This window comes from Panthera leo, chromosome D4 (genome assembly GCF_018350215.1).
Source record: "Panthera leo isolate Ple1 chromosome D4, P.leo_Ple1_pat1.1, whole genome shotgun sequence".
Lineage (NCBI taxonomy): Eukaryota > Metazoa > Chordata > Mammalia > Carnivora > Felidae > Panthera > Panthera leo.
In genome coordinates this window covers 46237561-46254556 of record NC_056691.1, presented here as the reverse complement: position 1 = coordinate 46254556, position 16996 = coordinate 46237561, and the positions used below count along the sequence as shown (strand labels likewise).

At 38.5% G+C, this 16996-nt stretch overlaps 1 long non-coding RNA gene across 1 annotated transcript; it reads right to left on the bottom strand.

Moving 5' to 3' along the window:
* Positions 1 to 281: 281 nt before the first annotated feature.
* LOC122204970 lies at positions 282 to 16565 on the bottom strand. Its single transcript, XR_006195858.1, has 5 exons — positions 15961 to 16565; positions 6895 to 6974; positions 4263 to 4304; positions 1043 to 1242; positions 282 to 389 (listed from the first exon to the last, which is right to left on the bottom strand). It is a non-coding gene; the product is annotated as an uncharacterized LOC122204970 (long non-coding RNA).
* Positions 16566 to 16996: the final 431 nt, after the last annotated feature.

Here is a 16996-nt window from a genome sequence, read left to right as displayed (position 1 = left end):
AATTATAGGTATAAAAGTACACGATGAAGTATTGTTAACTATAGTCACTGTGCTGTACCTTAGATCTCCAGAACTTATTCTTGCATACCTGAAACTTTGTAACATTTAACCAAATTGTCTCCCATTTCCTCTATCCCCTTTGCCCCCAATTACGTGGCAATCACCGTTCTGCTCAGTGTTTCTATGAGTTCAACTATTTTAGATTCTACATATAAGTGAGATCATACAGTATTTATGTTTCCACATTTAGCATAATGTTGTCCAGATTTACCCATTTGTCACAAATGGCAGGATTTCTTTCTTTGTAAGGGCCGAATAATATTCCATTGTACAATGCGTGTAATTTTTGTAATGACCATAACAGGTTGAAGCAGCTATTTTCATGAAATCTGTTTTTAAAAAGAAAAAAAAAATATTAATTATAAAATAAAGGAAAACATTAGGAACAATCTATTTTCACCTGGATACAACTACACACATAAAAATGCTATTGTTTCAGAAGGTGAATCATATATCATAGTGAGTGAAACGGCATGAAAATGTTACATTCAGTTAAATCTCCACATTGTCCCTGTGTACTTATCTTCATAAATTCTACCATTTTTATCAGTTCCCAAGGAAACACTGGCATAAATATTTCTGAACCAACTACCTATGTGCTCAGGAGAGGAAATAGGACCGAGTAATGAGCATTTATTCTAGCTGAAGATGTCTGAAATTGGCTGGAAATGTGCCTTTTTTTTTTTTTTTTGCATTCTGTAATCCAAGCTTAATTTTTTTTAAGGATAGCAGGGATATCACTTGCAAAACAGAAATGGAGGTTTATCTTTCACAGTCTAAAGTATTCCAGTAAATCATAAATCAACTGGTCATTTCTCTATTTAATGATTTACCACCTTATCAAGAGCATCTCCTTGTTAGCTTTTTATGAGGCTTATCATCTAGAGCCAGTCTCCAAAATTAGAGGCTAATAAATTATTAGCTACATGTCTAGATGTGCAACAGCTGACTGAGGAGTAATAAAAGATCCCTCCTTCCTTACCATTCAACTGGGTAATTAGTCTGTATTCACCAGCACAATGTTGTAAAGATCTGAAAGCGATTCTATTCATGCATTCAGTACAGGCAGCTGAGGGGAAGGTCTGGTCAAAACAGCTTTGGAGAAAGAAGCTCAGTAATATTTGACTGTTTCTTCTGATCACATTTAGAAGTCTCAGACCTCTACCTCCCTCTGTCATCCGTCTGTAGACAGAGGCAGATACTGATATTTTTATTTACAATTCTGAAAACCATGGGCTTTTCAAGCATGCTGTCAAATTTCACCATTCCTGATTCGGGTTCCACTAATTTCAGAAGTCCAAATAATGCTAGCAATAGCTGCAAAAGGGCCACTTTTTAAAAGCAGATCCTTTCTTTCCTGGTAAATTTGCAAGTAAATTATGTAAATATATTTTAAGGGAAGAAGATGTTTTCTATTCCCTTAGTAAAAGTTTTCATGCATCTGAGAAATATCCTTTCTAGCCCAATCTAAATACAGATAGAGTAGATAGCTAGGTAAACAGATGGAAGGAAGGAAGGAAGAAAGGAAGGGAAGAAGGGAGGGGAAAGGAAGGGAAGGGAAAGAAGGGAAGGAAGGGAAGGGAGTTGAAGAGAAGGGAAGGAAAGGAAAGGAAAGAGAAAGAAAGAAAGAAAGAAAGAAAGAAAGAAAGAAAGAAAGAAAGAAAAGAAAAGAAAAGAAAAAAGAAAAGAAAAGAAAGAGAAAGAGAAAGAAAGAATCTGCAGATGACTAGGGACCTAGGACCTACCATCATTCTTGTTTGTAGATCTAGAAACTTGATACACTTGATTTTCTTGGGATTGATCAACCTCCTGGAAGCTGACTCAGCCTAACAATCCCACAGAAGAATATTTATGTTGATATTTACAGTCATTTTAAAATTTCACTGGAAGAATACTCCCTGACCAAGGTCTAAGGCCAATCGCCTGCCTTCTTATGGAAAGACATATTCAACAGGAAAGTTCGGTCAGTGGAGAAAGAATTTGAACCCAAGGAGTTGGTATTCTCTGGCAGAGGTCACTATTAATATTACAGAAAAAACAGAACAGAGTAACTAAAGTAGGTGAGCTGATGGCTGCAGCAAAAGGTTACAAACAGCCCTGCATTCTCTGGGTCACCACATTCAAGATTCAGTCCAGAGATCTGAAAGGGCAGAAACTCAGTGCTGATGGTGCAGTCACGGAAGATCAACCAAAGAGGGAATAACCCTTGTGGATATCATTCACAATAGCTGAGCGCATATGGCAACACTCTCCACAAAATGTTTCCTGCTTTTCACTTTCCTGATACATGGTAGGATTATCTTCCCTCCCACCACCATTGATATTAGACATGCTCTTTAGTTTAGCCAAGAAAATATAAATAGAAGTGAAATGTGTCATTTCCAGGCTGAAGCTCGAAGAAGCAGGATGTTATTTGCCTGCTATGGTTATTATGGATGCACAGAAAGGACTACAAGGAGCAAGGAAGGCCCTGTGTCAACCTTTGTTGGGCGTGTGTGTGAGAAAGAAAGAAATAATTGTTGGGCTAAGCCCCTGAGACATTGGGGGTATTACTGAACACAACCCAACCTACCCTTCCTGTTGTGGTATATGTCCTGAAATTAAAAAATATTTTACATTAAGGCTTCTTAGAGTCAGGGTACATTGATAACCTAATTAATACTTAGAAGGTGACTTGCTTTTTATATAATCAGAACAAAGAGAGCTGAATAGTGTTTTGAGATGCCTGGAAAAGCATAACGGACCCCTCCTGCACTGTAATAGAGCATACTTTCTGGTAATGGCATTAGATCCACCTGCCAAACACCTCATTTACTCATTCATTCATTCATTCATCCGTCCCAAAATATGTATAGAGTGCTTACTACACGCCAGACACTGTGCTGGATCCTGGGGATATGAAAGGATTGAGACAGTCCCGCTCCTTACGTATGGACTTAGCCTCTTTACTCTCATTCTTCTAGATTCCATTTAGACCATGTACTTTAAACCAGCACATATTCCTTTATCATAACTGTTTAGTATCAAACTGCCACTTTCCTTAGTCATGTTTTCGTTCTAAACACACACTCTACATCAGTGCTTCCCAAACTTATCGTGTTTCCTTTCTGCTCAATTCCAGACTAGGGCTTAAGTAAAATACTATACAATACAAATAAGTTACTAGAAAAATATTTCGTGTGATTGAATGCCAACACAATGGCGATAAGCTATAAAAGTTTCTAAGTCATTACTTGCAGTTTCGGGACTTCTTTCCTTCCAGGTGGACAAAAGTTCACTGCCCATCGCTGGTCTGTGGACTATTCTCTGAGAAGGACAAGTAGTGAGGACCTAAGCAAACTAAGGTTTCTGTTTTCATTTGTAAAACCATCTGCCTCTTAATTACCAAAGTTAAAAAGTTTCATGTGCTGGGTACCTCTTCCGATGAGCCCCCGTTGCCTATTCAGCTAACCACTTGCATTATTCTTTAGTTAATGTTTTTTCCAATCACCTCACTTTTTATATGGATACATATTTTAAAAATGTCTACTCCATGTAAATAGAAAATCTGTTTCACTTGCAATAAATAAGACGTAACTGTGCAAAGAAGGGTTATGAATAAGTAGTTATTCAAGCCTAGGGAAAGAGAGGCGGTCGCCTGCTCCGAGGAGAACTTAAATCTTACTAATGTGGAACTAAAACTTCCTACTTGACATAATCAGAAAACTGAGAGAAAACTAAAGAGAGCTTTTTACTCATTATGTATTCCAGTGCTATGTAATCCTCTATTTATATTTCCATCTAAAACCATTTTAAGGACCAAACAGTAGTCTCTCTATTCTTCAGAAAACAGGGCAATATTTTAACTTGCCCAATATGAGGGCTGTTCCAAGTTGTCCACCATGTCTACAGTCACCCATCTGGTGGTCATAATCACATGGGTAACCGAACACAAGCATCGAATGTCACCGCTTCCTTTCCTTGGTAACCCTGTCATAGGGACTACTGGCGCTGTAGACCATAGGCTTACTTCAATTCTGGAAGTAACACTCTCCTCAGGTCTAAACAGTCTTTATGAGATTTTTTTTTTTTTCAGCAGACTTCATGCCCAACATGGGGCTGGAACTCACACCCCAAGATTAAGAGTCTCATGCTCTTCGAACTGAGCCAGCCAGGCGCCCCTATGAGACTTTTGGGAGTCCTACCATGAGTACCCAACTAACCTGTATTTTCTTCCTTCTTCCAATAATGATCAGTTTCTTTTCCTGATGAGACAAGAAAAATATTTTTTAAAGACTGTAATTCCCCCTCAGGCTCCTTTGTAGCTACAAGGAGAAAAATTAACTCTTACCCACTTATTTTTTACTGCTTTAAGTGACTTAATCATAATCCACAATTTTTTAAAAGAATGTTTTGCATGGTGGATACACAAAGATATTTACAGAATCCACCAGCAGTTAGATGCCATGATTAAATTAGGCGATTCACAAAATTCACGTGGTTTAAAAAAAAATCATGACCCACAATTATAATGTTGGTCATATCAGACAGACCTTAGAGGTTTGGCTTGGCCTCTCTGTTTTCATGTACCTACAACACTATCAACTCTGAGCATTACTTTGACGTCAGGGAGCAGGAATTCTAAGGACAGAAGAAGAGTCATTTGGCCTGAGTTTACAATTCAAGTTGTGAATTCTCCGTTAATTACCCCTAACTAAACTCCAGACCCAGGCTTCTGTGTGCACTAGCTGCAAATACACACAGTGTGAATATTTAAGTTTGTGTGATATTCCCAGAGACGTAAATATGAGCTGAATCTTTACAACAACGGAGAGATCCTTCCGGAGGCATCGCTTACCTAATGCTGACCTTTTATCAAAGAATTTTTTTCCCCAACTAACTGTTTCAAATAAATGCTAACCATACAGGGTCTCTTCTCTCCCTTCAGGATATACAAACCACAGAATTCCGATGACTCACCCCAAAATAGCTTATGAATATGCCAGGGGCGGAAGGGCATGCTGTTTGGTTCTCTAAAACTTCCTGCCAAACTGTAGAAACTGAACATACACAGATATTTGGGGACTAACTGTGAGTAATAATGAGAATTTAATCCCCTTTAGTCTTCTGAGTTAGCAACAGCTTGCCTAACATGTCCGGTTACATCCTGTTTGCTACGCATGTGACTCCTCAAAAAAATAATAATATAATATTAATAGCACAATGTTTCATTGTTAAGACTGCTATTATCTATGTCAATGGTTCTCAAACATTGGCAGCCATTTGTAGACTAAGGTCACTTCTTGGAAGAGCTATAAATCCGTGGCTTTATGAAACAAACATATTATTATTATGTCTTTGAAATAAAAAGCCAGGATTCAAGGTATGGAATTTTAAGGCACCCAAGTCCTTAAAAGGGAAAGGCAGTTACGTATATTGATTAGAATCTTGAGTTGGAATCAGTTCTTTCGCCACCTAGGCCACGTTTTGCAGGTACATGGCCTAAGTCCTAATTTCCCCGTATGTAAAATGAAGAGAATGGTAATACTGTCCATATTTAAGGTTAGAATTCTAGGTCCATACAGTGAGGATTAAATAGGGAACATCCCTAAATAAGGACTACTGCTAAGTAGCCCAATAAATAAATTATCTAGTGCCATCTCTTTTCACAAATAAAGAATCTGAAGACCAAAGCTACGAAGTGCCCTATGAACAGCCGCTCACTCCTCACAGCAATGCCAAGGAAAAGCCCTATAAATGCTGTGGGTAAAAACGGGCTCTGAATCCAGTCAGCCCAAATTCAAGCCCCAGTTTTCATTCTTGCGAGCTGTATAACCTTGGGCAAGTCACTTAATTTTTCTGTGCCTCTATCTTCTCATCTATTAAATGTTAAAATAATATTTAAATATTAAAGTAATAGTAAAGTTTATTAAAATATAATGAAAATAAGAAGGGTATTATTATTAAATAATATTAAACTATTAAAATTATTATATTAATATTAAAATAATAATAGTATTTTTCTCACAGGGTTGTTAGGACAGCCTAAGAATGTAACATGTAATAGTGCCTGGCGTGTACTGACTAATCAATAAATACTACTACACCGATATGGAAAAGTTCTAGTTCTTCTAAAAACAGATTTTAGAGTAAAATACACGTCCACAATGGCAGGCTTGAAAAAGCTATATCCATAAAAGCAACCCAAACCTAAAAAAAATAAAATAAACAACTCAAAAATTTATTTAATGCAATTTACAAGGTCATCGGAATACGTACAGATGTCTTTTCAGATTAAGGTATGTGTCTTCTTTAACCACGTTTAGGTGTCATATTTCCCTTCTCTTATCGGGAAAGGATACCAAAAAACAACTTAATATTTCAAACAACAGCCACAATTGTTCTAGAGTCATTTTGATCGGACTTTGAAAAGAATGCCAGTATCCAGTTGCCCTTGACATTTGTGGAGGAAGTATAAGGCAATGGGAAAAACACCAGACTCCCCTTTCCAGTCTAGGCTTTGCCATTTAACAAGCTATAGACAAGCTACTCGATCTCTGAGTCGCCATCTATAAAATGGGGACAGCTTCTGCCTTGTTACACATACTACACGGAAACAAGTATGAGACATGTTTCATAAATAGACTTTGTTCTATTTATATGCATGATTTGTTATGGTACTTTACCTGAGTAGTTTGTACAAAACTGTTCTGCAATAGTTAAGCGTCAGAAATATACTTTCCTTTGCTTATTACATACTCAAAGGACACAGAGACTCTCATTTTAAGGAGATGTGTAGAAGAGAAACAGGAGAAAACCTTTCAATCTCAGAGAAAGAAAGAATTTGAAACTTACCAGTATTGACACGTGACAAAGAGGCACACAAGACTATATACTTCTCCATCTCTTGACAATAATAGACGGTTAAGATGTATCTGTTAAAAGAATGGGCAAGACATGAATTAAAGGATTTATGGTGTCTTAAATTATTTTAGGATTTATTGTGTCTAAATTGACACAATTAGTATGCCCTCGTTGACACCACTTTATCCCTACTGCCACCCAATTAGTCCCTGATTTGAAAATCACTGACCCAGGCACAGCCATTGATGACCTCCGAGAGCTATATGCCTATAACTGCTAGCACCTTAACAAAAGGTTTAAAATGGGACCGTGGAATCAATAAAGAATTTCTCCTAAACTCATCATTTGTTTTCTAAGCAATAGACTATACTTTGTCTTTGAATTGTTTTAAAATTCTGCAAGTGATTTCAATCCTGAATTGAAACCAAGAGGTCAAAGGACCTGAGAAACCATACTTCCTACCCTCATAGACGTCATTTCCAAAAGTGAGAGAGAAAAAAAAAAATATCTGCATGACCTTTGTACTCCATTTGTCTCTTTGAAGCACCATAAAAACATGAGAAGGAACGTTTTGTGATGCGGGATGGGGGCCTGGACAGGTATGGACCCTCACAGCTCCTCACACCTCCCAGGAAAAAACCTGCTGAACAGAACTCTGCTTGAAGACTTCAGGGAGCATCACAGTTCAGGCTCCTCCCTCCCAGTCACATGGGACCCAAAGATCAGATGGAGACTGGGCTTCAGCGTTGCACGTGTTTGCTGGCACAGCGTCCTCAGTACGTCAGAGCCTCACCTGACACTGACTCATTGCTGGGTGGAAAGCCAAGGCCTAATTGTGTTGGTCATATGTAACTTGCCACTTCCAGCCAAGTATTCCAAGCCCTTTCAGAAATAGTCCACCAACTTGCTTTCCTACTATACCCTGAAATAGACCCCACAGACTCCTGAATTCTCTTGCCCCCGAGAGTTTATTCCTGCCTCTTCTGATGGCTCCCCCCCCCACCCCGCCCGCCCCTGCCCTTGCCCTGTTACTGCTGACCTCTGTGTCAAACTTAATGCAGAGGCTGGGAGGCTCCTCTTTGTGGGCTCTCAATAAATATTCATTCCACTCAATTCAGTCACTCTCAGAGATAAGAGGCAGCAAGGATTACCAGATTTCCTAAATACATCTGAAAACCCATTGCCTGGGGTCAGGGTGACAGGAGGTTGCTTCTTTACTGAAAAACCAATTTTCTCAAATGCACAGCAGTAAGCCTCAGTACAGATACTGTGTCTTACTCGAGCTTTATACAAAATTCAACACGTCTGTCACAGGAGCTTATGGCTTCCAAGGCAGAAAATCTAAATCCGTAACAAATTTCTCCCAAAGTAATAGATGGTTCAAAGAGTCGAACCCAACATGAAATACGTATTGGACAAAAATAGCAAAGAGTCAGCTCTTATTTCTTGATATTTCAAACCATATGTTCACCCATTTTCCATGGTAGATTCCTTGTCCTATTTGTTTGTGTACACACTGTGCCTGCCATGTGCCAGGAACATACATATTTTGGATTTTTTTTGGTCACAGAAATAAAGAACGGATGGGTATGGGATTGCGAGAAATCAGGAAAAGCAAATGAAAAAGGAAAGAAAAAAGAAAGACTAAGCCTGTGGCAAATCAACATTTATTCTATGAACATAAGCACTTTAGTATGATTTTTGTGTGAATTAACATCTTAATCTAAAAAGGAGCCTCTGGAGCCCAATTCTGTATACAGTGGAAAAAGAGACATAACACCTAAGCCTTGAACCCAAGAGAGTAAGTTGGGAAAAGGAATTTTCAACACACACTGTTAAAAAAAAAACATACCAAAGTTATTTATGATAAAAGTACTGGACATGTGGCCAAACAAAGCTAATTTACCCAGGACTGGCATATTCTACATTTCTATAATTCGAGAGGCAAGAAAGGCCATGATAGGCAAGAGTACAATGTGTGTGTGTGTGTATATATATATATATATATATATATATAAACAAACCAATAAGAAAAAGTAGGTGGGCCTCAAAAAATTGGGGGGGACTTAAACAAAATAGAAAAGAGAGAATTTCAGGGACAAAACTGGGAAAGATGTTTCCCAGGTGCATGTGTGTGGAATGACTTAAATTAAGACAAACGGTCACCAAGGAGTGAGGAGGAGATAGACTCAGAGCTGTCCCTCCCCTTCCTGAAGAAATCAACGACTTTTTTTTTTTTTAAGTAGGCTTCCTGCCCAATGCAGGGCTTGATCTAACGACCCTGAGATCAAGAGTCAGATGCTGTACCAACTGAGTCAGCCAGGCACCCTGAAATCAATGAGGCTTAATTGTAGATGATAATTAGTAATATTATATTATAAATATTAATAATACCTGTTAATAAGTAACAGCTACAAATCCAAATTGGGTGGAAAAAGGATGGAGAAAGAGAAAAATGTTGAGAAAGATTGAGTCTGGCAAGGCCATTTGGGGATAACTGGGGAAGGCAAGGGCTGTCTCAAGTAGAAGGCAGGTCTGTGGAGCCATACTTGGCCACTGGAGAGGGAACGGCTCTCTTCCGGGTGCACACCTAGCTCTTTTCACATTTGTAAGCCAGAGAAAGTATTCTTATATATTACTGAATTTGTTGTTTTCCTTGCCAAATTTATCACCTCCTGTCATGGTGTTAGCTTATAGCAGCTACTTAGTAAACAGTTGTTAAATGAAAAGAAAATCAACCAACAATAGACACTCTGACACTGGCAGACTTTGCAAGCAGCTTAGGTGGGAGTAAGTTCAGCTCTGGTACAGGCTCTTTGAAAAAACCCTAACCCTGACTCTAAATTTGAGTCTGCCCTCGCATACCCTAAACAAGGAAATTCAGTAAGAATGGTCTCCCAACCTGGACAAAGCTAAACTCTTATCTATTCTCTGCACCTGTAACCGCTTGATTTATAAATAGTTTGCCCTTTTACTTGGCTTCACAGTCAGCTGCACAGCAGAAGAAATGCCTAAGATCACGTTGCTGTCGTGACTAATCTCTGAGAAGAACAGTTCGTAGATGAAAGGGAAAGTATCTCCAGAGCTCTCACAACCAGGAACAGGGTGTGCACCGGCTCCATGCACACAGTTGAAATGCAGACATCTCCTGAGATGTGACTTGTTGAAAGAAAGAAAAAGAAAGAAAGAAAGAAAGAAAGAAAGAAAGAAAGAAAGAGAAAGAGGAAAAGAAAAGAAAAGAGAAAAGAAAAGAAAAGAAAAGAAAAGAAAAGAAAAGAAAAGAAAAGAAAAGAAAAGAAAAAAGAAACAGTAAAAGCACTGAAAAGGACTGGGGCACCATGGGACAGAAACAGCACCAGAAAATAAAATAATTGACCAGTTTCTGAGGATTTTTGCACTTACACGACTGCTGTTACAGTATATTAGTTAAAAATACACTGCCCCAATTAATCAATGCAATGATACATTACACAGCCACAGAATTATCATGATGCTTATATGGTAGCATAAAAAGCCCCTTATTTGTTGATCTGATGAGTACTTATCGACCTTCTCCTATGTGCCGGCTCTGCTTTATATGGAGGTGTGCACGAGGGGGTGAAACAGGCAAAAATCTCTGGTATAATGTGCATGATATAATGCTATATCAAGGCCCAGGAAAAAAAAATCCAGGTCAGTAAAAATCCAGGGCAGGAAAGAGCTTTCGTGGCCTGGCAGGCACAGTATTAAACCCCAGTTGTGCTCCTGACGTATATAATCTTCAGCAAGCAATCAGCTGCTCTTGCTGATTCCCTTTTCTATATTTATAATAAAGGGGGACATAATAGCTATTTTGTGGTATTCTTGTAAAGATGAAACAAGGTAGAAAATCAATCAGAACTGAATCTGACAATACAATGCCTTAGGTGTCCAAAGAAATCCTCCCAGGAGAGAATACCCCCCATTCACACACACACACACACAAAAGTAACATATAAAGTAGTTGCTTTTAATGTAATGCATGGCTAAACATGCAAGCGTATCAGGGAAATCCCCAAAGGCCAGAAACAAGGAGAAAACACACATGCAGAGAGATAAGCAAGTGCTTGAGACAACAGTCCTCTCCTGGGCACCTGCCACACTACTCACATTGGACCCAGGATCAGGGTACCAAAAAGATGGGGGAAAAAACCCTAAAGCTTGGATTCCCCAAAGATCACACTTTCAAAGGGGCATGGAGCTACTTCCTTGTCTCATCCTTAGATCTGGTTGGAGAATAAATATCCAGAAAGCTACTAGCCATAATTCTGCATTCACACAGATTTAGGACCTTCTGGTCTCAGTACCTGTGTAAACCTTAAAAAATAAAAAATAAAAAGGTGAAAATTTAGATGAAAAGATTCTTGGTTTGCTGGTGCCTCTGTCCTGTGGCCCACTCCCTACCCCACCAGCACCTGACAGCAGTAAATATAAATTCTTTCTACAGGACAGCTCTTTAAACTCCATCTTCGAAGCGTTTCCACAGATAAGGTGGCAAGGCACATGGTGTCTACACACAACAAAACCAGCCACTACGGATGAAAAATCCATAGAAATAATAAATGTTAACAAGTAGTCGAAAGTATTAAGTCTAATAAATATTTCAAAGAAAGAAATTAGTACAAAAATACATAAAAGGGAATGAGATTTATAAAAATGGCCAGGCAGATTTGTTTAAAAGTAAAACTCCTAGAAATGAAAGATACAATCATTGAAATTAGCAATGTGCTAGGGGAGTGTCCAGCCCATATATGGGGGCATGTTTATTTCTGTACACTTATATCAATGAGCCTTATGTTTTCATTGTTACTTTTAACAGCTTTATTAGGTACAATTGATATACAAAGAACTGCACATGTTGAATGTACAATTTGATGAGTTCAGGCAGATGTAAACACCTCATGGTATCCTCACCATAATTAACACCTTCAACACCTCCTAGTTTCCTTGTGTTCCTTTGGGTTTTTCTTTGTTTTTGGTTTGTTTTGGTTTGGTTTGATTTTTTTTTTTTTTTTTTTTTTTTGTAGTCAGAACACCTACCATGAGGTGTGTGTGCTCTCTTAACAAATTTTGAAGTGTGCGATCATTGTGTATCGTTTTGTTAACTACAGGTACTGTGTTCTACAGCAGATCTCTGTAACTTATGTACGACATAACTGAAACTTGGAACAATCACTCCTCCTTTTCCCCAGCCCCCAGCCCCTAGAAACTATTATTGTATTCTCTGCTTCTTTTTTTAAGTTTATTTACTTATTTCGAGAGAGAGAGAGAGGTGGGGGAGGGGCAGAGAGAGAGAGAGAATCCCAGGCAGGTTCTGCACTGTCAGCACAGAGCCCGACGTGCCTCACGAAACCACAAGATCACAAACTGAGCCAAAATCAAGAGCCGGACACTGAACCATCTGAGCCACCAGGAACCCCAGCTTCCAAGTTTTTATATAGATGTTTGTCACAAATTTAATAGTGAAAGAGGAAAAGAGTAAAGAGAGAAAGAAGAAGTAGAAGATGTGTTTTGCAATCTATCAAGCTATAAACTCTTACCTCCTGTCTTACAGAAAAAAAAAAAGTCATTTCAATGCCTCTACTTTCCTAGTTATTTCCAATTCACTCATCTAAAAATTTTTGCTGGAAACCGGGCATACTTTCAACCTCTTGAGGAAGCAAATTGCTTACATTTACTACCCGATGTTTAAAATGCAATTAGTCTTGAGATGTTTGTCTGAGTTTGGTATTCCGTGCTGTGTTTAAAAGGCTGCATGAAAAATTAAATAAATAAATAAATAAATAAATAAATAAATAAATAAATAAAAGGCTACGTGATCACATTGTCTTAGATCTTTTTCCAAAATACAGAAATGAAATTCAAATATTTTCCCTTCACACTGATAATTTTACTCACTTTAACTCCCTCTCTGGACCTTTTGTATGGCATTCTCTCTTAGTCCTCGGATGTCTACACGTTTGTGCCTCGGGTTCATTACACTCAGCTGACCCACCACACCCCGGCCAGAACTTCAAAAGAAGCTGGGAACAGCCGCACTTGTTCTAGCTGGAAGATCATCCCAAGTCCCTCCCTGTTTACTCTTGAGATGTTTGGGCCTTTCATCTCTAGTTCTCAGATTCTGGCACAATAACCCAGCTCTGACGTCAGGATCTAACCCTCCGGATTCCAGGCTGTCACTGAAATGTTTATGCCATGATGATTCTGTGGCTGTGCTCTCCACACTAATTGTACAGTTGCCACCGCCTTGAGTGAGAAATCTCCCTATCTAGGACGAGCCTTCAAATCCCCAGATGACAGGGATTTGGACATCTACTGTTTCTTTTCATACATCCCAGCCACACCTGGAAAGATTTATATCATTAGCCACAGTTGAAACAGGACTTTTAAATGATCCACTGTATGATATCATTGATTTTTTTCCCTGTAACTAAAATAAAATCAACGTTCTTGTTACACTTTCAAGGTATATTTTTGTTATTTGTTTGTTGTTTTATTTTAGAGAGAGGCAAAGGGGGGGGAGAGAGAGAGAGAGAGAGAGAGAGAGAGTGAGTCAGTCTTAAGCAGGCACCACACTCAGCAGGGCCTGATCCTGTGACCCCTGGATCGTGACCTGAGCTGAAATCAAGAGTGGACCTCTCATCTGACTGAGCCACCCAGGCGGCACCTTCTTGTTACACTTTAAATTCTACTTCAGCAAAGTGACATGCCCAATATACGTGAAAAGTGGCCTTCTCTGAAGTTTTCTCAAGGGTTGGAAAATGCAAGGATTTACACCTCACAACCCAGGGAAAAATTTCCCAAAAAATGTTTCTTACTCATCTTTCCCTATCAAATACATCATCCAGCAGTAGCCTCCCCCACCCCCCGTCTCTCTGTGCCTCTCTCTCTCTGAATCTCTAGCTGATTGCTGCTTTCTAACTTCCATGCAATTATAAAAGAGAATGAGGAATATCACTATGAACTGATTTGAAACAACTTCCCAAAGACGTCGTGAAGTGACCAACAACACAATGCATAACATCATATATATTATACTACCTTTTGTGTAACGAGTTATACATATACCTGCATATCTTTACAAAAAAAAAAAAAAAAACAATAAACGAGAAACCTGAAAACAATGCACATGGTTACCTACAAAGAGTAGGGAACCGGGTGGAAGGAATATGCAAGGCAGTGACATTTCCCTGAGAATTCCTATTTTTATAGTTATGACTTGAAATCATGTAATTACATGCTCAAAGAATAAACATAAATATAAAAAGGGGATAAAAAAGAAAAACTAACAAAGCAAAGTGAAACAAATGAATCCAATGTTATTTCCAAAACAAAAAGGCCCATAATATTACAGGGATGGAACAGCAGTGAAAGAACTAGCCCAAGTCCCTAATGACCACAGTATCTGACTCTTGGCCTTGGGCCCAGCATAAAGTAGGGAGTGGAGAACAGCAAACACATTCTAAATTCTTATTAACAGGTTTGTTTTCTAATTGCACAGGCAAGAAGGTCCTGGAATTATTTTATATGTATTATAGGATTTAGAGAATAAAGTAATGCATCAAGATTGTTGAGAACCATGGTTTTGTCACTGGGAAGAATGGGCAAACTGATATGAAACAAGGAAGGCAAAAACCCTGGAGGATGCAACTGAATTGGTAGTATCAGTGTGGACTCCAGATATCTTTTTTTGTTTTTAATTGTTTTACTTTGAGGGAGAGAGAGAAAGAGCACATGCACATGTGCACAAGCTGGGGAAGGCAACGTGTGAGAGAGAAAATCTCAAGCAGGCTCCACACTCAGCACAGAGCCCAACAGGGGGCTCAATCTCACAACCCTGGGATCAGGACCCGATCCAAAATCAAGAGTCAGATGCTCAACCGACTGAGCCACCGAGGTGCCCAAGATTTCATATATATATATATATATATATATATATATATATATATATATACACACACACACACACACACACACATACATACATACATATGTATATATGTCTACATATATACATATATATGTCTACATATATACATACATATGTATATATGTCTACATATATACATACATATGTATATATGTATATATATGTTTCTATGTGCATGTGTATGTCCACATATATATGTACTTATGTATGTGCATATGTATTTACATATAGCCTGTATTTTCATAATTTATATATGTGTATATGTATGGTGTGTGTATACATATAGATGCTGTCAATAGAATTCTATTCACAAAATGGCTTAAAGGCTATCATAGTAGTAATGAACACCCCTAGTGCCCAGATATTAATCTCAAATACCATTCCTCAATAAGGGAAACAAAAATCCTAGTTTCCTTGACACCAGACTTCATTTAACTGCTCAAACTAAAACTTTTTAATTAACTTTTAAAATGAATAGCCATTACTAATGATTAAAGATCTCCAAATGCTCTCCATGTTTTTTTGAAAGGTATATAAAGACCTTCAACCTTTAATACTTTAAAATCAAATCAAATTCCTAGAGTACTTTGGCAAATAACTTATTAAAATCCTTAAAGAACCTTATTTTATCATTTGAAACAGAAATAAGCTGTTGATATGAGTTTACTGGGTTTGGGGATAGCAAAAATGTCAGAATGCTAGAAGACATAAAACTCTGTCTATATCTACGTCACCAAAGAAACTATTTAGGAAATTAACTTGTAAATAGAGTAGTCTTAATGTGGAAAATACATCTATCTTTTGCTTCAACAAACTTTTCCTAGATTAGATAGAAGTTATTCAGGAAGATCTCTGATCTACGAGTTAAGCCAAAGGTTTGTCATTAATGCTTCTTCTAACCTCCTTGAGAATAACTAAGTGAACATTTTTTTTTTCATCTAAGACAGTTGACCATATAAGGAGAGTTGTACACCTTTGTTCACTCCAGGCGACCTCCTGTTTTGCATCCTATTTCACTTGATTTAACTTTTTGGCACTAAACCTACAGTTTTGTTCCCAGTAATAGTTAGCAGACTTAGCAGACTAGCCGATTGTAAAGAGTGGCTTACCATAAACATGGTCTTAGCGTGTTCTTCTTTTAATGAGGTGTGACCTTGGGTTCCTTCATGGGACTTAGGTTCAGATGGCATCAGGAAGCAGCCCTAACTCGTCAGCAAATGACTCAGCCTGCTTCCTACTGATAAGGCCAATGAAGAAAGGAGTGGCCAAAGCCTCAAGGGGGGAAACCCCTAATTGGGACGGACCCAAGACACCATCCCAGGCAGTTAAACCTATAGTCTACCCGGGATCTGACTACAGTCAGTTCGCCAGCCAGTCAGCGTGGGTGTCCTGAAAACTCAAAACAGGAAAGACACCTGGATTTCATTCAGGTCTACTAGTTCATTCTTCAGAGATCAAAAGTGAGGCGAAGCGAATTGCCCAAGACTAAACAAAACAGTGGCACACCTGGGACTAAAACTCTAATCTTTGGTCTAGGTTCCAGAATTTTCTCTGGAACAGAATTTGTGTAATGCTGGTTTTTTATGTAAGCTGCTTTAATCAGCTCATGGATATAATGTACACAAGTTATTAAATGTATATAAAGGAATTGTTGAGGTAAAATTGCCTATTTTTGAAAAACATTACAGATGAAAACAAAGGCAAGTGATGTATTGTAAAGGAAATGAACAAAAATTCTTAAAGCATGGCGCGTTAGCGCTGAAAACATACTGAAAGATTGTCTGCTTCAACGATTTTACAAGGAGTTTTTGTTACGGTTGTGTGGGGGGGGGGGGGAGTGATGGTTATGTTTTTGGGGGGAAGGGGAGAGTGTTTTGTTGTTTTGGTTTTGCTTGTTTAGTTCACTTTAAACAGCGCCCCCTGAGGCACCTTTTTCATTCCCAGGGACTCAATCCGTTTGAAAAGCCCCATCTACTTCAGCCCCGGGTTTTCTTTCAAGGGAACTGAAGGCCAGACACCGAGGTCTTTCCGTGAGAAGCAGAGACGTTACTTAATGAAGTAACGGAATAAAAATACTGTCTTCATCCGTTCTTACTAGGCTGCAAAGGGAGACGGAGAGAAAGGGGAGGAAGTGGGGAGGGGCAT